At 40.7% G+C, this 22,746-nt stretch overlaps 1 protein-coding gene and 1 long non-coding RNA gene across 8 annotated transcripts in view; one reads left to right on the top strand and one right to left on the bottom strand.

Moving 5' to 3' along the window:
- LOC120804386 (plexin-A1-like) overlaps window positions 1-22,746 on the top strand; it is a 302,292-nt gene that overhangs the window by 33,409 nt on the left and 246,137 nt on the right. For all 7 annotated transcript variants that reach the window (XR_005709443.1, XM_040153824.1, XM_040153823.1 and 4 more), the window contains exon 2: window positions 1,399-1,606. The gene's annotated coding sequence lies outside the window, so the exon portion shown is untranslated. The remainder of the gene's footprint in view (window positions 1-1,398; window positions 1,607-22,746) is intronic.
- LOC120804398 overlaps window positions 5,301-22,746 on the bottom strand; it is a 35,317-nt gene continuing 17,871 nt past the window's right edge. Inside the window, exon 3 of the long non-coding RNA XR_005709446.1 lies at window positions 5,301-5,497. This is a non-coding gene — a long non-coding RNA (uncharacterized LOC120804398). The remainder of the gene's footprint in view (window positions 5,498-22,746) is intronic.

Genomic DNA, 22,746 nt, shown 5'->3' with positions numbered 1-22,746 from the left:
TGATCAAAAGCAGCTGCATCTTGAAACAAGGTTGATGTGAGCCCTGAGGATGAAGCAAGCAGTAAATGTGCTGTAAACCCAAAACAAAGAACTGAAAGAGGCTAAAATGACCTGTGGTGCAGAGTTGGGTGATTAATTCTCTGAAGGTTCCTTTCACATGTGATTCAGTGTTATAAAAAAAACAAGTCTGGATTAATGTAAAACAAAAATAAGCTTACAGCTGCATCGGCAGTCATTTGAAAAACAACCAGGCAACAGTCAACATGTCGTCCTTTACAAATGGATATTGTCCTTTTCCTGACCACTTGGAAACAAATATGTCGACTTGTAACCACTCATCATTTGTTTATTTGACTGCCGATAGGCCGTTTTCACATAAGATGTTGACATGTCACAAAAGGAGAAGCACAGGTGCAAAATACTGCATTTAATGATTGCTGAATTCTATTTAGCCGCTTCAGTTTCAGGGTCCTGGTCCTGTGCCTGCTGTGCTCACCGTCGCACCGTTGTTGCTTCCTGGCACACTTGCAAAGAACAGAGCCATCATTTATGTTAATAGCTGATGAGTCAAAATGTCTGCCGTGAGAAAAACCTTTTGAAACACGAGGGGGCACAAGAATCTGCTTAGCACTGTCTAAAAGACAGTTTACATGGAAACATCACTGACAGTGTTTCCTTTTAATTGATGTAAAAGGATTAAATTTATCGTCTGCTTAGCTTTTACATTCATTATTCAGGCCGCTTTTCTGTAAAGAAAAAGTTTTTGGAGTGAAAATCTGCTCTAGTTTAGCCCCAGCAGCCGGTGGTCTTTGGTGAAGTAGCACACAAGGTCAGCACTGCCGATTGGAAATCATTTGTCAAGTTCCATGGGAGGAGTGGAAGTTATTGAACAGGCGCACACGCACACAGCAGGCTGATAAACGGATATGTATGCACGGACAGGTACTCGCGCTCGGGCTGAAAAACACACATGCACGCTTTTACATATGCACATGCAATACAGTGACATGAAAGAAACACACAAAAGACGTTACACACACACACACACACCAACACCAGGGGAGACATGAAAACAGAGCCGTGCCACTCGGCATCCATTTATATGATGACAGGAGCGATCAGTCAAGCTAAATAGGAGTAGCCCTTTAATGAGAATACATCACAGAATCTGAGTCCAGTAAAACAAGCTTCATCATGTCACTTGTGATCCTGGACCAGACTACATGGACCATGAGGACACAGGGTACCACAGCCTGTGCCGGGGCCTGTGCTGCCACCTATGCGCACCATTGAGTGGTGCGTGTGGCGATCCGCTGTAACGCAGTAACGCAACCAGGGGGCGCAGTCCTGTCGCTAACCTTTCTCTCTCTCTCTCTCGCTCTCCTCCCTCTCTACCAGGGGATGCCGGAGTCCAACCGCAGCCCTCCTGTCATTCATGCTGAGCGCTGCTCTCCTGTGCGCACGGAACTGCAGAGCTGAGCGTTGGAACCGGTGCTGGTGCCGCTGCCGTGTAACAAGCCCGCCGGGGATGGAAGTGTCTTCCGCTGCAACTCCTACATCCTAATAAGATGCCAAACAGAACGAACGCGGAGGGACGGTTTGATCAGTAAGTACAGCCAAACTTTTTGTGGTTGTTCATCATCTCTCTACTCGTCGTGGAGTTTTTTTTTTTTTTTTTTTTCCACATCCGAAATGTTGGTGACATTCCTCTCCTTCTCCGACCCTTCCTCTTTCCTCTCGTTGTCCTCCTCCATACCCACCGCCGATGTCTCTCTTCCCTCACCGTTCCTAACAGGGGCACACATGGACCAATCCGTGCCGCAGGAGATAACAGGTTTTGTGTTGTTTCGTGTTTGCGCTTTGAAACCTCGCATGGCTCGTGTTGCGCACCCGGGGAGTAGCAACCAGACGCACGCCGAGGTTGCGGATGGACTCTCCGCCAAATGACTGAACGTCGCCCGTTGATTTTTTTTTTTTTTTTTCTTCTGGTGGAATTGGTCAAGTTGGGCTGAAGGTGAAGGATTGCCTTACTTCACTGGCATGGAACTGCGGAATTGGGAAGCAAAGTGGCGATACGAATAGGCTGTTAGTGTGAGCTCCACGGGGAGTTGTATGTTCCACATGCCCGAGCTTTAATGTTAATATGGCACATACCAGATGACAGGAGTATTAGAGGAATGCTGTCGCAATTTAACAGTGATGCCATTTGACTTCCTAGTATCTTCTATTTCCTCCGCTGAGCACCGCAGGCACATGAGCCCTCATAAGAATATTGCCGGAGTTGCGTTGTAGCTGTTGAGGTTTATTGTGATGACTCTCTGCTGAAAATGAGGAGTGAACCCAGTATGAACATGAGCATCGTTGCATCTGCACACAAGACACGCAGCCAACTTGGAAACACACTTGGCGTCCACTGTTCGCGTTCATGTCGGTGTATATGATTGCGTGCATGCGAGGTCTCGTGCACTGAGACCACACTGTGTATGTGTGTGTGTGCATGTGTAGAAGTTTGTACGTGTATGCAGCTCTGTGCCTATTTTTTAGGGGCAAAATGTAAACGTTTTGAATGTGTCTGTGTAGGATGTTTGACCTGTGAGGGCTTGGGGCATGTGTGTGTGTGTGTGTGTGTGTGTGTGTGTGTGTGTGTGTCTGTTTGTGTGTGTGTGTGTGTGTCTGTGTTCCCCTTACCCACCCACCTACTGTATAAACACACAGGCACACACACACACACACAAAGCATCATCGTTTTGGAGTCGCATCAACATGCTCTGACAGTTTTGTGTCACCTTATGAATTTTTGACTTGAAGTGCGTAGGTGAGGCAGACGGGCTGATTTTGAGAGACTACGGGCACCAAGCCACCGCTTTGGCTGCCAAGCACATACAAAAAATCTGTGTGTGTGTGTGTGTGCGCGCGAGAGAGAGTGAGAGCGAAAGGAGAGAGTCTTCTCTCAACCTCCTCTCCTCTTCTCTCCCTTCTTATCTCACTCGGGGGTGAACTTGTGTGTGTGTGTGTGTGTGTGTGTGTGTGTGTGTGTGTGTGTGTGTGTGTGAGAGAGAGCTGATGTGGGAATTATGGAGGAGATGCAAAGAGATGTATGGGGAAAGAAAGACTTCTTCCCCCTTTAAGTGTGTGCGTGGATGTGTGTGTGTGTGTGTGTGTGTGTGTGTGTCATGATGAGCCTGTGCTGGGACATGTTGATAAGGCAGAAACCCTGAACATCACCTTCACTTCGGGGCCCAGGCGTGACATCCAAAGTGACTGCATGCACGGTTGTGGTTGACATAATGGCCGTGGAACATATTACCTCATGTTACACCCGCAGACACATAGTGTTTTCAGAGCTTTTAGCCTGAAATTAGTCAGAATCAGACTCTGATGACAGAGGTGCTGCGTGTGCTTTGAGCTGCCTGTAACCTAATTACCTAGTTTATTCTTGGAGTCTTTTATTATTAATTCGTTCTTATAGGAGATCATCCTTTCTTCCCGCTCTCTATGTATCCACCTTTCTACGTATTATAGACATTCTGCGTGTGCTGTAAACGGCGTTCAGTCATATTTAAAGGAGTTCCAGGATGATGCGATTGTCTTCAGTGTTCAGTTACATTTTTCAAGGAACCCTTATGAACGTTCTTGCATTTTTTTTTTTAAATCTCCAATAGGTATGACAACACTTAAGTATTAGGGGACTGATACTGTGTTTACAGTACAAAGTATTAATAATGGATGTGGTATCATGCAGTGCCTGTATGTACATCAGGTAGTTTTTATGACATTTTTATGTGATTATCTGGGACAAACCTGTTTTTTTTTTTTAAAAATATATCTATAGATATAGATATAGATATATCTATAGATATAGATATAGATATATCTATAGATATAGATATAGATTTATTCATATTCTAAGGTTATGCTGTCATTATTACCTTCGGCAAGGATGTTATATTTTCTCCCGTGTCTGTTTTTTGGTTTATTTGTTTGTCGATTTGTTTCTTTGTCAGCAGGATTACCGAAAAAGAATTGAACCATTTTGCACCAAACTTGGTGGAGGGATGGGGCATGCGTCAGGGAGGAACCCAATAAATGCTGGGGTGGATCTGGTTAAAGGGGCAGATCTAGGATTTTTTAATCACTTTTCTTAATATTGCGAGAGAGGGCATTTTTCGCCTTGGCAGAGGTATGCGCTCTACTGAGTGCCAAGTGTAGTTGAAACTGTAATGTCCTGTTAAGATTAATTGATGAATCTAACACATCATAGTGCTTTTCTATAAGGTGTATTTGGGTGAACTGCCTCATTCTCTGAACATGGATGCAACTTCCTTTCCCATTGACTAAGTCTGTTCAGTGTGACGCTCCCTTGACATTGAGTTTTATGTGCCGCGTTATAAGGGAGAGTGGACTCAGCAGGCTCACCACCTGCCTAGCAGGAAACCATTGTTTGGGCAAAAGCACCTACCACCACAGGGGGAGAGTGTGTATGTGTGTGTGTGTGTGTCTGTGTGTGTGTGTGTGTGTGTTTGTGTGTGTGAGGTCAGGTGGGGGTGGAGCTGAAGCTGTGTCTGCGCATCAGCCCTTAGTGGCTCAAACCCCAGCTGAGATGAGAGCCATAGACGATCGACAATGCACCCTGCGGTTCGTCTGCGTTGAGCAGCTATATACTTTAAGGTTTTGTAATAAATAAACCAGGGAGGAGAGGTGGCAATAGAATGACAAAAAAGCAGATTGCTAAAGCTGTTTTAACTGTTTCAGTGAGAGACACACTGAGGAAGTATGCGTTATCATAACATGTCCATAGGATGGGATGAACATGACATTTAGCCAAAGGTTTTTATTGGGTGTGCCTTCATTTAAATGGTGTATGGACAGTCCCAGTGGGAGCCAAAGCACCAACCCATCAGTGTTAGAATCATACTCTCTCCTGTTGAGCTGCAGATGACTAGCCTGCCAAGTAAGCTGATATTATATGGCAAAATACCAGTTTGAATCCCACATACTACACAAAACAAGTTGTTTTAACTGCTTTTGGATGATAATTTGTCTGATTTGTTCAGACGGCATATGAAATAATAGAGTGATAGACTTCTTCAAATAAAAATGTGACAGATGTGTTGTGATAGCACCAAGTAAGACTTATCAGTGGAAACATTTGCACTAGGTTACATACTTGACTATAACCAAAAAGTGAGGTGTTGAAGATGTTTCTTTCCCTCCGCTGGCTTGGTGTGTCTCGGTCAGTCTTTTTAATAAGGAAAGCTCGCTTCAAATGATAACTTTTATTGGGATAACAACAGTCCAGAATTTAAAAAAGTATCCTCATTAAATGTACGTTCGGGAAAATTGGAGAGAGGACAGGATCCCCGGAAGTCGTGATCCTTGTGGTGGTGGGATAAAGCCAGTGTCTGGAAAACCTCTCAGTTGAATCTGCCAGATGAATCTGAGGATCACGGTGGTGACGGGGGAAGTGGTGGGTTGCCCCTGTAGCAGGTCTGAAAGTCTTAATGTAACAATGATTTTTTAAAGAGTAGCATTCAACAACCAATTTGCTGGAAGAATGTGGGCAGAAAGATGAAAGAGATTGGAAGATGAAAGACTTTGTGAATGAGAGGACCTCTGACAGTGTAACAAAGCAGAATAATGAAAAGGAAAAGCTGTAATAATAGTAAGGCTTCTTATTTTATAATCAGAGGAGAATCCAGGTAGCCTGTTTTGTGAATGTACAAGGAGACAATAGGAATATCTTTGTAAATGATTTATATTATATGATAATATATTCTCTTGTTGTATTGACTTCAACATATGAGTAATGGTGATAAACGATGGTGATATGAACCAGTTAGTCTTGTTTTTCCCTTCCTTTTCTGATCAGCCAGTGACTGAGTACTTATAGCTCCCAACTTCAGTCTGAACAAAATAGACAAAGGAAGAGACTGAGAAAGAGAGGATGGGAGCAAAATAAGCAGAGAGAGATGGAGAGAGGCAATGGAGCTTTTAAGTTCCCCACATCTTTTTGATGCAGCCTCCTCAGTGAAAGGCAACAGCAGATCAAACAGGGCAGGCAGATTGAAATAGTTTCTCTTGTAAGGGTAAGAGATGATCCGACACAGATGAGACAGGTAACCGCAAGATGGAGGTGGCAGCCACATTTACACACTACCTGACTGCAAACAGTTGCTTCCTGAGTTCAAAATAAGGACTTGCAAGGAGCTTAATTGTCGTTAGCAACTGCGTTCGGGATTTTCGAATTGAGACGAGTGGCGTGTTGACGGGTGGGGTAGTTATTTCCTGTCCTAGTGTGAGCAAGGATAATTCTGCCGCTGTTTTGTCAGCAATTAAAAGAATTTTAGCGGCCCATTTTCTTCTGCTGCTGCAGACCATACAGCTTGTATTTGTTGTCCCAAATGGCCAATATCGGCCTTTATGCTCTGTGCTGTCTGAGCATTTGAGGCAGCAGAATAATCCGTGTGAGTGTCGGTCCATATGTGTGTGTGCGGGTATGTGCATGCACGACCCATATCTCGATGTGTAACTGAACAAAATCACTGAAATTGTCTGTGTTTCCTGTTCTTCTGCAACATTAGTCCAATCAGCACGTCCCCATATTTCTCACACACACACACACACACTGGGACATCCTCCCTTTACCCTCCTTCTCTCCTTGTATATATTTAGTGCTGGGCCAAGGTCAAAGTTAGAGTGCTTCAGTCTTGTTTCGTTTTTTCCTTTAATGGCTTTCAGATGCAGCTCTTGTCTTCTGTTATCTGTACTGCTGGTCTCAAACTGGGCCTTAAAGCACAAGAAATGGTTCAGCCATACAAACCAAAAAAGCCAAAAGAAAAAAGTTAAAAACAAGTTTAAATACTATATGGAATTGGCTTATGAGGGGGGTAGTTTTTTTTGCTGTTTTGTTCATCCGGAATTCTCCCCCAGGCAAGCCTATGTAAAGCTTTGTTGGGTGAAAATTCTTATGTTAGAGTATGCTCCTTTACAGTCTCAGAGAGAAGAAACTGTTTGACTGCTTGAAAGTCAATACTCAGAATTCACATATCATGATGTTGCAGAAACAGTGCACTGCAGGCTTATCTTAAACAACCCAGATGATGTCTGCTGCTTCTCGCCAAGTGACACCAAGGGGACAAAAAAAACGCCAAAGATACAATTTTAGCGAGTCCAGCTTCCTCCAGTGTTTTATGAGACAGTTTGAGTTTCACTCTTAAGATCTGTCACTTCCTTTGGAGACTGAAGTGAACATGGCTGACACCAGAGAGGATCAGTAGAATTAGGGATGGGAATGGGAACCACTTTTGTGTTGCAGCTTGTTAAAATGTGCTCCTATAAAAGTGTCTTACTTGACACCCGGGAAAGACAGAGTAAAAGAATGGGGGACTTTTGGACACCGAACTGGGGATAAGGAGGAATAACTGGGGTCTTTGAAGCGGAGAGGATGGGTGAAAGTGGTAATATACAGTGCGCTCTGCTATCTTGGCTTGCTGCTAAGGCTCACTGGAGGAGGAAAGAGGCCGAAGAAACTGGAATGTTGCAGGGGTGAGAAGGTCAAATGGGAATGTAATGACAGATGTTACATTTCTGTCCAACTTTTGTGCAATTTTTAGGTACACAGTTGCAAAGTTGCAAAAATTAAAATGCAAAAATCAAAACGAATACAGTTCGTTTCTTCATGAATCTTTCAAATACCATTAAGAAATGTGTTTTTGTTCTTTGGTGTCCACTAATGTTAGCCATTTATCATGCCGCCTAAAGATGAACAAATGTATTTGGTAATATTTTAACCCACCATGTAATTCATTCCAACAAATACTTGAAAGACTTGAAATACTAACTAGTGACATATTTAATCTGCTCTCTTTTGAGAAGGATATAGGGGAATGAATAAAGATAACCAGGAGAGAAAGCGACGTAACATAAGGAAACTAAAGGCATGAAGAGAACAACTGAGGTGAGGTTTAAAAAAATGAGAAATAGAAGGATATGAAAGAGTAAGAAAAATGAGCCGGAAGCGATGAGGCAAAGAGAGAATGACGGTATTCCTGACAATGTGGCTCAGAGGAGAAGAGTCAGAGAACGAGGAGGGGATACATAGAAGCAAAGGCACTGAGGTTAAGGTTGTGCACTTCAAATTCTGGTCTTTCTGGAAGTGATTAGGAATTAAAAGAAGTGAGGAGAGAAAGCAGAGTTGGAAAGAAAGAAGTGAGGGGAGATATAGAGACAGGATGACATGGGGGACTCACTGGATGAAACTGGCGATGACTAGCCTTAGATCATATAGCCTATATAGTTGATATCAGTCTGCTGATCACCATCTCCAAGATTTTCCTAGTGAAACTCTCATGCCGCAATCACCCCAGTGCAGCGTGTCGAGTCTTCCACGGGAGCACTGTAAAGTGATAACTATTAGACACATTACCAGTGTGGACTATATAGGATGTAATGAGGTGTGCATCAGACTTTTGAACCCACACCATGAACAACTTGAAGTATTCTGCTCAAGTGTGTTTGGAGAAACAAGAAAGTCATTCACTTTGCCCACTCATGTAGAATAGCTTATTTATATGAGTGTAGAATACATATGGTGAGGATGATTAGTGTCTAGGCTCTGACCTCATCACTTCTCAAAATGAAGTACCAAGCTCAGCAGAGCAGAGAGTCAGGAGTGACGATGGCAACTTCCTGCCAAGGGGAGCGTAAAGTCAGAGCTTATAGGTGGATGCTAGGAGGGAGGTTTGGGATTTATAAAATACTATGTGAATAGTAGTAGCAGGTATTGTACAGTGGTGTTCTACTTTCACAAACTATCTTAGGCTGAGCACAAACTCCTTGGCTCGGGACATCTCTAATGGTTTCTTATAATATGATACCTCAGCCACTGGCGATTCGGGATTCTGATTGATTGGAAGGTGTGGGTTAACTGTAGTAACTGGACAGTTTAACCGAATGCCTAGGACTCAGGTGTTTAACTGCAGTTCTAAATTAATGCGCGTAAAGACAACAACAGCTGAGCCTCAGCTAAAGAGCTTGGAACTAGGGTGATTTGTGTAACCAGCAGCAACTGGAAAAAAAAAAAGGATTAAGAGCTTCTCATTGAGAACCATGCAAATGTAATTTTAAATGTATCATATTATCATGAATGTGGAAGTCAAGATCAACTAACGATGGAAAGAAGAAAGAGGCCAGAGGACCTAAATAACATTAGCTGCAGTGAAAGTGGTAGCCTGAGTCCGAGGGACAGCTGCAGGGAAAAGGAGGGGAGACTGGAGAGGAAATGTGACAGAAACTGCACAGAAATAAAGAGATGTGAAGTTATGGGTAAGAGTGAGGGAAAAAGAGAGAGAGACTCCGGGTCTCCGATAGAGGGTGGAGAGAGAGGCAGGCTGTGTGACGTTCTATGAGAGAGAGAGAGAGAGAGAGAGAGAAAAAGAGAAAGAGAGAGAAAGAGAGAGAGAAAGAAAGAGAGAGAGAAAGAAAGAAAGAGATAAAGAGAGAGAGAGAAAGAGATAAAGAGAGAGATAGAGATAAAGAGAGAGAAAGAGAGAGAGAGAGAGAGATAGAGAGAGAGAAAGAGAGAGATAGAGAGAGAGAAAGAGAGAGCTGTGTAAAGTTATCTCCGCTGGACAAACACATTTAATAATATGTCTCAGAACATGTCGCTATTGTCTCTTCTTGAAATTGACAGCAATCAGCGAGATTTCTCTTTCCCACTTTTAAAACTTGTCAGGACTGTAAAACTTGTGGCCTTGAGACGCCCTTTCTGTTTAGCTAGATGTTGCCTGCCAACAATTGAAATTCGGAGACTCCTGAACTATATTTCATGATGTTTAATACAGAAAAGTGACATCCAAAATTTTTTGAATGTGTAAATTAATGACTGATAATTTTAATTTGATTATATGTGGCATTTGGATGGCAAAGGACCACGGTATAAGCGGGACAATACCCTCTAAATTTAAACATTAAACATTACTGTTCTTAGCGTCCTGTACTATTACTTGCCAGGTAGTCCCTTATGCGTAGTGTCATTACTATTTGCCTGCATTGATCCATTGTAGCAGGATATAATTTGGCCCAGATTAAGACAGTTTCTCCAGCAAGGAAAAATAGTAATGTTCGTTTAAAAAGTGTGGTATTGTCAAACTGTGTTGTCAACTGTTGTTTGGATGAAGTTTTCAAAGACGCACTTTATTCTGGCAATTTCTGTCAATTAAATTGCAAGGTAAATTGCAGTATAAAGTATGAGTTATTAGTATCCTCAAAAAGTAATGAGTGTACTGTAACTTTCATTATAATGCCAAGCTTTGGATTACTCAACTGTTTCGTTTCTCCTGCTTTGATAAATATAACGATCCAGAGTTCAGTCTTCCACTACGGGGCCAAACAAGGCCCACCAGGAGTCCAGTCAATATTTATATCCCTCAGTTTCAACCAAAAACAAAAATAAAGAAACACACCAAAACAAACAAAAAATAGCGTTTTCGTGATTAGTGTTTCATCACACTGTCAAAAGAAACAATTTGCCATATGGGGAAAATATAAGGTAAACAGACATGGTCATCGATCTTTTAAACATTTTGAGAGGGATCCTGACAGGTTGGCCTCAGTGTGAGGAAACTGCGGTGAAATGACAGCAATGACAGGGCAGAAACGCTGATTCAGTGAATACAGTGACATTCCCCCAATCATCTTCCACAGACAGCCGCGCTCGCACACACTGAGGCTCGTCTCATTTTGTTGAGTGCTTAGTCAATCACAAACCTGCATGTGTGAGGGAGGGGTGGCCATAGGGTTTTGTTTGTGTATGGTTTGAGAAAGAGAATCAAAGAACCATATGTGGTGTGTCCTTTCATGTGTGTCTTGGCCCTTATTATGGGACATATACCGTCCAAGTTAAGCGTTTTGCTCAAGGACACCACAGCAGTTGTTTTTTGCATCCTTAAGCAGCCTCCGGAAGCATACAAAAATTTTGGCATTTGCTTTGAACTTTGATAGTTTAATCGATTAAGCACCAAACTGGGCAACAGTCAATATCTCTCTGGGTAATCAAGCTTCTGGGACAGATAGATCAGTTCTATTTGTCCATCATCTCAACCGAACATTCGTTTTGCTCTGAATTGTAGGACAAGTACAGTAAGCAGGTGCTGCTTGAAGGAAACAGGCTTTTGCTTGTCGTGATAAATGAACTTTCTTGAGTTGAGAAATGATCCTTCTCTGCTCATTTTTTAAGCCTCCTAGAGTGGGGCTCTGCCAATCCAGCTCTGTTTCCCGCCTGCCTTTTTGTCTCTGTATGTGATTCTGCCAGCTTTAAATTCCCTTGCGTTCTGTCTGAAAGAAGGATACGGCTGATAAGACACGGTAACGGTGTAGTGTTGATAGTAAATGCTTCCACTCCCCCACAACAAAGTAAATCACAGGGTCAAAAACATGTTGAAATCCATTTAAAGCACCTTAAGGTTTCCTGTTTGAAAACGGTAGAGCCCAGGCATCTCCTTGACCGTTGAAATTGCCCAACGTATTGCTACCTTTAAAGGGTGGTGATGTATGGGAAACTATTTTAAGGCAATACAGATGGGCTATTTAGCTTTTAACAGATGTGAGGGGCTGCAAATGGACCGAAATTTCAGAGAAAATGTTGAGTTTGGAAGAAGCAGAGAAGCTTTTGTCTAGTGAGATGAATTTACTCAATAACCTCTGCCTAATGGGGCTGTCTATTGTTTTCTGTTTTTGCTCCTATCTCTATTTCTATCTCCCTTCTCCAGAGCTTAGGTATTGTGTGCTATTATTTTGTGTGCTTTTCTCTTTCTGTCTCTTTATTCTGTCAGGAAATTCATGTGGCTTTAAAAAAAACCCTTAAAAATATTAAATCATAGTTATTTAAGGTGTTTTAATGTGTTTCACGATGTAACAGCAGGTGCTTTTGTCCTATTTGTCATTTATCCAGATCAGAGTTACTAGTACAGCCGACATTATATCTGGTTTCACACATTTAAAGATAACACACTTTGGTGTATGTTGGCATCACCACACCCAAACTCATTATTTCCTACAATATGTAAGCCCATACACTGGCGATGTCAATTTGCACGTCATATCAGGTTGACGGACATTGTGGCATCAAGATTCAGTACCATCCTATAGAGTTTTCCAGGCGGCAGTAAGCAAGCTGCAAATACTTGCATCTGACTTGTAAACCTATACAATAACATTGTTGTGTATGTAAAGGATTTCAATTTTTCAATTTAAAAGTTTCAATTACGTGGGACTTGTTTTTGTTGAATAGATGTTTTCATTATGACTTGTCTCAGTCTTGACCTTTGTTCTCGACTGAGTACACTTGGCTTTTCAGCTAAACTAGTGCCGTGGCTTAAATTCGGCACAGGCATTAATGGCACCCTCAGGGTGAATTTTAATCACTTTCGTGATCTTCTCACTTTTTATCTAGCAGCATAATCAGGCCAAAATTTTAATTTGTCCAATACTTTGGTTTATGACCAATTACCTGCAAAACTAATTACATTCCCAGCAGCTCCAGCTGTTCTTCAGACTTTCGTTTAGCTCTAATTAGCTAATTGTAGCATACTAACATGATAAACTAAGATGATGAACATGGTAAACATAATTGCCCAACATCAGCATGTTACCAATGTGCTTGTGAGCAATGTAAGCAGGCTGATGGTAGCATTTAGTTCGAAGCACCACCATGTCAGCTATGTGCAGCTTATAGAACCACTAATATGGCTCTTTGTCTTGTTTATATTGACATGGACTGTTATGGTCTGGGTGTTTTCATTCAGGCTTGTCTTGGTCTCTATCTTTGGTCGCAAGTACAATTGGCTGTTTTTGTGTCACTCTCCTGCACAGTACCAATGTTATAGCAGACCAGAGAGACTTCTCCTCCGCTCTTTATATTCCTCAGTATTACCTACACTGTTATGCACTGTCAATTACAGTTGCAGGTAATGCCTACTTGTCATTGTGTGTCTTTGCCATGTGTGGAAAGATATCATACCTTCATAGTTGGCCTGTTTCCAATATAATTCTTTTTTGGAGCATTGATGGCACACAGAAGTCAGCCAGCACCTTAGTCTTTTCCCCATCATCAACAATTTCATCTCACTGACATGTCCCAGCTACTGTGCCTGTCTACTGTTGTCTGTTCGATGTGTCTGATGTGTGCTACAGGCGTCAAAAGACATCATGTCCTCCAGTTCATGTTTCTCATTTTCTAATATAGTATGTTTTATTCATTCATAATCTCAAACTCTGTGTCTGGTTTAGATATCAGGTTGAACAGTCACACTTTGTAAAGTCAAATCAGTAAATGTGAGATACCATGGAAATACTCAGCATCAACTGTGGTCGCACAATTCTGTTTTACTCTTCATGATTCCATGTTCTCCTCCATTCTGCCTCTTCATCCGCTTTTGCAGCGTAGGTGCCATTTATGACTGTTTTTTACTCCTCCCTTCTTCTCTCTCAGTCTGACTAGTATTGTTGGTTTTAGAGATCTCAGCAGACTGACTAAAGGAGGCTTTGCTGCAGGCAGCTCATTCTCCCTATTGAGAGAAATGGAGCCATTCACTGCATACATACACTTCTACGCTCTTTGTGTGTGTGTGTTTGTGCACGTGCGTGTTCATAGAAGCGTGTGCCTGTGTATGCGGTGGGAGTGTTTGAGTGTTTATATATGTGGTTTTGTGAAATTGCTTGTGTGAAATAGTATGTGTGTGTTTGAGTCAGCGTGTTTCTGTATGTAGCTATGGGGTTTGTATTTGAGCATTTATGTGTGTTTCATGTCTTGCCTCTCCACACACTGCTTCAAATTCTTTCCTCTTGTGAAACCGAGGAAACTGAACAGTTTATGGGGCTGTTGAACACAACATTTCATTTTCCCACTGTGTGCTGATGTAGTTGACTGGCTTCCCTGTGTACTGGGAATTCAACTCCATCTTGTTTCTCCTGTAGTAATACATTATGAACTCAGTTCATCCATACCTGTAGCTGAGTTTGTTTTTGTGTGTTGGTTTGTGTGATATGGTACAATGTGTCTATAGTATTATTTCTTATACTAAGTCTTTCTTGGTTTTTTGTATGTTTTATATACAGCCATCCATAACTATTTAACTAATACATTATGTCTACAACTATTAGGTATTATATATTTTTCTGATGAATTAATTAATTATTTAGTCTAATTGTGAAAAATAATCAAAAAACACTTTCCCCACCCAATGTAACTTCATTTTTTAATTGACTAACAGCCCAAAAACTGACAATATTCAGTTGCTAATATGATGGTGAAATGTCCCAAAAACAATTTATATTGATAGACATAATAATCATAGAAATTGTACAACATAACAATATAAATATATAAAATATAATCAAAATCAATAGCAGCAAATCCTCACATTTGAGAAGTTGAAACCAGTGACTTTTTGGAATTTTTACTTGAAAAATTAAGGTTAGTTCATCACCAAAATTGTTGACAATTCAGTCAAATAACTGATTGAATCAATTGCCTTATCAATAAATCGACCAACTGTTTCATCACTATAATAAACACATTTAAACTTACATATTTATGCTACAGGTGGTGGTAAGAGAAAGAACAATTACCTTATCTATGCTCATGGTACAGCTGTGTCTATTGTAAAAGTTGCAGTTTCACAGAAATACAACTTTTTCTTCTTTGAAATACTTATTTATTTGTATGTTATTGGAGACTGATGCTAATTCTCTGATGCTGTTCAAAATCTTCCTTTTGTTGACCTACAGTCACAGTACAACATAATTACACTGCAACATCTTGTTAGCTCTCATATTGTTGCTGGCTGCTGAGGGTGATATTTACTGTAGTGCCTTAAAAACCTGTGTCATGTTTCACCACCTTAATGGATCTGTACTTGATCTAGCTCAAGTGTTATAGAAGTATCTGTGGCCAGTGTTGGGCTTGTTACTAGAGCTTGAATGATACTGGACTTCTGAGGCCAACACTGACATACAGCGATCAGCCACAACGTTTAAACCGCCTGCCTAATATTGTGCAGGTCCCCCTCCTGTCGCCAAAATAGCTCTGACCCGTTGAGGCATGGACTCCAGACGACCTCTGAAGGTGTCTGACGGCACCAAGACAATAGCATCAGATCCTTTAAATCCTGTAAATTGCAAGGTGTGGCCTTTATGGAGCGGACTTTATTTTCCAGCACATCCCAAAGATGCTCGATTGAATTGAGATCTGGGGAATTGACCCTTTGCTCATTCCCGCCCCTTTGTTGTTAGCTGCTGCTAGTCTGTCAAGTTGTTGGCAGCCACACTGTCACTAATTGCACTCCCTGAAGAAATATGATCCAATTTGGAAAAATTAAAAAGGAATTTCAGAGAGAAGCAGGCAGAAGGGTCTACAGTATGCGTTTGAGGGATATATCAAGCATGTCAAACTGACTCAGCAACAAAAACACGTTAAAAAGTTGTAGAGGCTAAAGCCTACAGATCACAATGTGAAACTAAACCACCACATCACCTGGCAATCGAGACAGAAGACTATGACATTAAGGAGCAACCCTGTTCCTGTAAAGCAGGGTACGTTCACTGTTAAAATCCTTAAAAAGCAGAAGCAGCTGGTGTATACATTCAGTATACCTTCAGTAGCTAGCGTAGCATAGAAGTGCTAGATAATGATTAATGTGCTGTACTGTACTAATCCTAGCTCCACAGCCTGAAAATGCAAAATCATAAAGGATTGCATGATAGTCTATGGAGCACAGCAGTATAGTTGTCGGACCCTAGTCGAAGCTGCCCGATGCCACGCTATGATAGGTCAGTCTATGCTATGATTGGGGCAGGACTTGGCCAGTTAATTTGGAGGCCAAATCAACAGCTCAAACTTTGGCATGTTCCTCAAAGCTTCCCTGAACAATTTTTGCAGTGCGGCAAGGTGCATTATCCTGCGGAAAGAGGCCACTGCCATCAGGGAGTACTGTTGCCATGAAGGGGTTTACTTGATCTGGGTTTTGACTCTTGGTTGGATAAAACAAGAGGAAGAAGAAGTTGTCATTTTGAGTTCTGGAAAATTACAAATTATTTTCATTTTTTTTTTTTGGACATTTTACAGTACAGTTGATTCATTGATTAATTGAGAAAACAATCTACAGATTAAAGGATAATAGAAATAATCATTAGTTGCATCCCAAAAATTTACAGTACAATTTTTGGACAGTAAATTAACCTGATGCAGAAATACATTAAACTTTGATTTAAAAAAGAAGGTAATTGTTTTCTTTTTGCTTGATTAAAGTAGTTGACATATCTTTCCATAATCTTAAAGGAAACCGAAGCTGTCGTGTGATTTTGTAACAGAAATCAATCACTTCTCTGTCTACTTAACTATCTATTCAGATGCCATTGTACATTAGCATGTTACCACCGAGTATTGTGTGACTTTGTTGTGCATCAGTGTGGTCTTTATGTATGTTATACCCACGTCCCTGTCACTGTGTATGATGAGTCCTTTCCACGTGTCCGATTTTTTTTTTTTTTTTTTTCCCACAGCTGCTCTGGGGATTACTCTTGAGGCTATAGAGAGAGAGAAAAAAGCATGAAAAAGTGTGAATTGACCATAAAGCTCTGCCACTCTGAAGGGATTAGAAGGGGTTAAACTGTGGGGCGCGATAAAGACTGGCAGTCTCTGTCACACACTTAGGCTGCTGGTGTGTATGTTTGTGCATCTGTGTGTGTGTGTGTGTGACTTACAGGAAGATCTACAACTTCCATGGGCTACATGAACCACATTGTCATACTTGTAGATGTGTATGTATGTGCATTTGTGCTTCTGGGTGCATGTGCATGTGTGTGTTTTTTAAGAAGTGTGTGCATGTGTGTGTGTGTGTGTGTGTGTGTGTGCGCGCGCGTTTGTGTGTGTAAGAGTGACCTATAACTACCATGGGGCGGCCAGGCAGTTCCAGAGCTGAGCAGCAGGGGATTACTGATGGGTTTTTCTCTGCATGCTGATGCTCAGAACCGGAAAAAATGTTGCATGGAGAGAAATACAGAGTAGACGGAGAGAAGACGAGGAGAGGGAGTGTGTGTTTGTGTGCGGGTGGGAAAGCTAGCGAGGCAGAGTGAGGAATTGGTGCTTGTGGTGCTGTTTAAGAGTGACTTAGTGGCTGTTAGGGTTGTAACATAGGAATACAGTCCAAAGCCTCAGTCCATCATCAGAACTTGAAAGACTTGTGTTGTGACAGTGGAGTTTTATGTTACATGAGGAAAAAAGGTAAAAATAAACTCCCTCTTATCATAAATTAAAGGGTTGGATATCTATTTTTCTACTGTTGGAACAGGTTCACCTCTGCTAGTACCGACTGGGATACAGAGATGGTTATTCCAGATGAAGAATTTATTTTCTTCTTTCCAAAAAAAAACTGTGACAAAAGAGGGATATTTTTCCATTTGTTTGACTTTCTTGCAGCTTGCTATAAGCTGCCTTTTAAAACAGCAATATACAATATAATATAATATAATAGATATAGATTTGGATATATAGATATAGATAGATAGATATAGATCTAGATAGATAAATAAAAAAAATAGCAGTGATACCTTGTTATGATTGCTATAAACAGAGGAAACAGATGTTAGCATCTGTCTCATGCAGTTAGAGCTTACGCTTACCAGAATTAAAATCACATTTCCCGTAAACCCGGTTCTTTTCTCTTGGGAAGGAAAGCAAACAGCAGAGTACATTGAATAATTTAATGATATTACAGGACTGTGTTATCACGTTTTTTTTTATTTCTGTCAATCTATTATGGCAGATAGCTCTAGATGCTGCGATATCCAAGAGCCTCAGCTGCCATTGCTATGGAGAAGAAGCCAGTCAGAGGTTGAAAATTCAAAATGCTTCATGTTTGCAATCGGGAACAAAACACTGCAACATAGTGGCAAAATTCATCCAAAAATCCAGATACCCTTTGGAGTTTTTGACCACTGGTTGTGCTTTTGGAGCAATTTTTTCATAAGGGGGTCCCTGTTTTGTTTGCTTGTGTGGATGAGGAATGTGTATGCAATACACACTCCCGCCAGTTTAGTGCCATTCTACTGATCAACAGCTGATGACAGTAACGTGTAGAAAAGCTTACCAGCCTGTTTGGAAAGGCAGTGACCAAGACTGCTGCCCAGCTAGTCGACCATAACTTTTCTTTGTTTACAAGAAAACTCCACAGGTACCGTTAACCCAGAATATAAAAGTACACTGATTTCAACTGGTTATTGTTTTATCAAGTTTAGACAAAATTTAATCTTTAGTGGCGTATGCAACTGAATTTTAAGGTCAGTGATTGGAATTTTACCAAAATGCTCCTCAGGAGTCGTAATTGTCTTTAGAGCTGGAATGATTGCTTGTTTTGTCTGAACTACAGTCCAAAACCCAGAGATATTTAGTTTAGTGTCACAAATATGACACATTCAAAACAAAACAAATAATAAGTCCTCACGATTCAATGCATCGACTGATTGTTTCAGCACTAGGTGTGCAACCCCGTCTCCTAGAAAAAAAGCACCTTTATACAGCTAAACGGCAACAGCAAATACGTTTCGTAGGAAGAGTAATAAATGGCTGGATTAAGTCAAGAAGCAAAGTATGTTTTGAAAGAATGAATGGCAGCGGAGTTGCCAGGAAGTGGTTGGGGCCAATGGCGAACATTTAAATGTAAATAAACACGTTGTGCCTGAAGTGACTGTGAACTTTTTCTGTATTAAACCAGACCAGGATCTTTTCCTAACGTAAACTAAGTGCTGTGAGAGTCTAAATATAACCATTAACAAGTTTAATAATCATGTAGTTACTACAGTTGGATGTCGTACTGCAAAATCAGATATTTTGGGTGAAAACAAACACGTGATCGTTGAACATTTTACTGATTCATTCTGTATAAACATATTTGCAACTTGCCAGAAACGTAAATCAACAACATTTCCCCATTATGTTAATGGAAACGTTATATGGTCGCAATTAAGTTTCCTACAAAATGTATTTGCTTTTGCAGTTTAGTTGTCTATGAAAGACATTTTTAGGAGACAGGGTTAAACCACATTAGGGCTGACATTTTTGAAGACATTATTTTAAATGAAAAAATTGTGATTTTTTTTTTTTTTTTTTCTCTATTTTTAGACATTTTATAAAGCAAAAATGTATGAATTAATCCAGAAAAAAAAGGGGCTTATTAATCGATACTAAAAATAATCCCCAGTTTCAGTTCAAGCTGTCATCTTTTCTAATGTTTTTATGAACATACGCTTGTACCTTCACTTTTTGCCAAAGTACCAGATATTTTTCCAAAACAGCTGCTCGTCTTCTGAACTTTCCACTAGGAGAGTTTAGTCTAATTGTTCCATCTGCCAGTCAAACCGCTGTTGTAAAATGGGGGTCTTTTACTTCTACATTGATTTGCCCACCCTTTGCTATTGTGAGAAGGTATGGAATATTAATGCTTCATCATCATGCTTCATGCACTTTGAGTGGTATTCTCTTTAAATCATTCAAGACATGATCTGTGTTGCTCTAATTGAGGGAGACTGTTCAACAAAAGCAACGTGCAGAACTTTGTAGCACTCCAGTTTTTGACAGCCCTGTTTGGGGTCTGGAAATGATTACCGTGCTAGACAGACCAATCAGATAAGGGTGCTGCAGCGGCTGCAGAGGGTTCATGGGTAGGGGTGAGAGGTCGCATTCCTTCCTCTCTGATTAGATCCACTCTTCACACTGTTACACTGTAAACTCTCACAGCTGTGTGAGTGCACATGCACTAAAATCAAAGCTTCAGCATGCTGCATCTTAATAATTGTTTCAATAAGATGCTTAGGTGATGTCATAATGAGTCACTGACAGTCGTATGCATAGTGTACATTGACATAATTGTACAGCAGGACACTGCTTAAAAGAATCAAAGATTTTGTCTGTCATCGTGGAGGGGACCCACCAGAAAATGGAGCTGTTACCCATACGTGGTCCTCAAATAGATAAAGATACAGACAAAAAGGCCTTTATTACGAATCAGATCTGGTTTAATCAGTGATGTCACCCTCATATATTTACATATCTGTCTGTTGAAGACTAAAATGACTAAAATGTGGATTTGAGTTTGCTTTATGTGCAGCTGTTGTTCTGAAATCCCTTTCCTACCACCAAAGTGAACCAAACCAAGCCATGCCAGGCTAAGCTTGAACATGGCTAATGGAGCCATGGATTTTTATGTGTTTGTCCTGGTTCAGTGTTTCTGGCACTTTGCTTCACGCTTGGAGTCACAGCGCATTTTTTCCACATTTTGCAGACTGGAAAAAGAGGCTACAGGGCCAGAGCAAGGGCTTTATACCCTTGCGTACACACTCTCACACTCGCACACACACGCGCACACACACACACACACACACACATACACACTCACACACGCAAAGACACGTTTCTATTCAAGCCTATTGACCTCTTACATAGATGCTTGCACATGTGTTAATTCAGTGATGCCTTGTGTCAACTTCAGTATTCTTCAGTGTGTTTTTCCATACACAAAAATCTCAGCCAGCAGTGCAACCAGAAATTAACAACAGCACTTTCAGAGAGCACACAATGGTTGACATTTGTGTGTTGATTATGTCTTTACATTTATGGCTGCTGATGTCTTGTTTACATGAAATGTGTGCCTGCTGGCGAAAGACTATGTCAGCTACAATGACACGGTGAAGGGGACGACTACTCGAATGCAATGAGTATATCAATTCTGTTCAAACATCTGGTGCTCTGTGAGTGCGCGTGAGTCGTAGAGCTGAGTGTTACCCTGCTCCCTCCCCACTCCAGGGAAATGAATGGGGCTGATATACTGAGAGGGGCCAGCACAGCCAGATTAACAGATTTTATCACCGTAAATGGAACTTGTTTTCACAATCTTAGGAGCTTTGCCGCTCGTTTTCATGCACAAAAACACACAGTCACGAACGCATTATTAGTATGCATCACATGAACAGCCCCGGTGTTTCTCTCTCTTTTCACAGTCTCTCAGTGTTTAATGAGAGATCTTTTTGGACAGATGTTGCTGGTTTCGGTGTGTGTGTCTTACACCTTTCTCTGTTATGGTCATAGATATTTTGTCTTACTAACCAGTATTTTTTATTTGTTTTGCTTATGTTTCAGATCGGATATTATGTCATCATATATCATTCTCACTGATATTTAGTTTTTTTACTTGTCTCCATGTCTTTCTTTTCACCAAAATCTCCTGAAAAATGACCTTAATTTATGAAAATCTTAATTTGAGTTAATGAGATGTCTCATTCTGTAAATTCTTGATTTGTTTTTCTTTTTTAAAGTACTGCTGATGCCCTCACTTTCTGTGACATATCCCTGCTTGTATTATTTCTACATTTTCTTCTACTCCTTCTTCTTCTTCGAGCTAAAAAACTGACCTGCTCACCTGACAGGGCTGTGTGTAGGTGGAAACAGAGCTATTTAACTGATATTTAAGGAAAAGAATTGAACATATTGAACGTCTTTATAGCTTTCCAGTGCTCTGTGACAGAAATGTTCATAAAGCTTATGGAGCTAGGCAAAAACAAATAAACAGTTTGAGCCTGTGAGAAGATAGTTTGCCAATGCCAAGTTCCAGGGACTGAAAAGTGTATGAGTTCATTGAAAATCTTCCAAAACACTTGAAATTTGGGATGCAAGGTTTTTAATGGAAGTTATCACTTCTCTAACACTGGCAGCAGCAACAAATATATGTTCACAAAATTGGAATATGGCCCCTCGTTCTTTGCCAAGAAATCCTGGCAAACAAAACTAACGCTTGTTTTCACATTGGAGTTTTTAGTTAGTGTATACAAACATTTGTCAAAGCCAGAGCTGCTCTAAAGGTAGCCATATTCTTATGGATGAGTCAAACCTGAACACTTTTTTACAAACAGATGTTTAGTTTGAATATTAAAATGGAAATTATGTATTTTTCTACTAATTTATGGCCAGAGGAAAGTCAGCTGGCTAGTTAACTTGTTGTCCTCCATAACCTTGGGCTCATGGCTTTAATTTGATCTTGGAAGGTGAACTGTGATAATTAGTCATCTTGATAACTACTATATTGGCTGCTCCTTTGTTTTTATAATTCCTCAGTTTAACGTTAAAGCCAGAAAAGAAGTGGTTCCTCGGCTCCGCCCATTGAGTTCTAGCTCAGTAAATGAGATTTCTTATTCTTTTCCCACAGCTACACAGATAAATCTTTGCTTAACTAAAATTTGCTGCCAATGTGCAGCTCAAAGTGATGAATCATGGTATTGGCTTTGTGCAGTTAGGATAGTAACATTTTTGAGTGTAGCTCTATTGTATATTTTAACCTGTAGGCTCATGCTGCAGGTTGGATTAGGTCATTTCTAATGTGTTTGGAGAAAATCAACTTCTTCTAAGAATGTTTGTAATCCTTTTTTATACTGTGTCATTCTAGTGATCTTCTTGATTCAGCCCTGGTTCAAGGTGCGGACACTTTTCCCAAAGAAATTACTCAAGTGAATGAAAAAGCAGTCAAGCTGAAGGAGTTTCTTACCTCAAAATGTATGAAATATGAGATATTAAGGCTTAATGAGGAATGCGGATTCACAGGTCAAACGGTTTGTATCACATGTGACGTATGTGTCGTATTATTAAAATTTTCAGTTGAGGGCAGTGTTAAACTGAGAAGTAGTTGAGCAGAAAAAGAGAGA

The sequence above is a fragment of the Xiphias gladius genome, chromosome 18 (assembly GCF_016859285.1).
Source record: "Xiphias gladius isolate SHS-SW01 ecotype Sanya breed wild chromosome 18, ASM1685928v1, whole genome shotgun sequence".
Taxonomy (NCBI): Eukaryota; Metazoa; Chordata; class Actinopteri; order Istiophoriformes; family Xiphiidae; genus Xiphias; species Xiphias gladius.
Note: the sequence above shows the minus strand (reverse complement) of the source record. Positions and strands in the feature narration are given on the sequence as shown.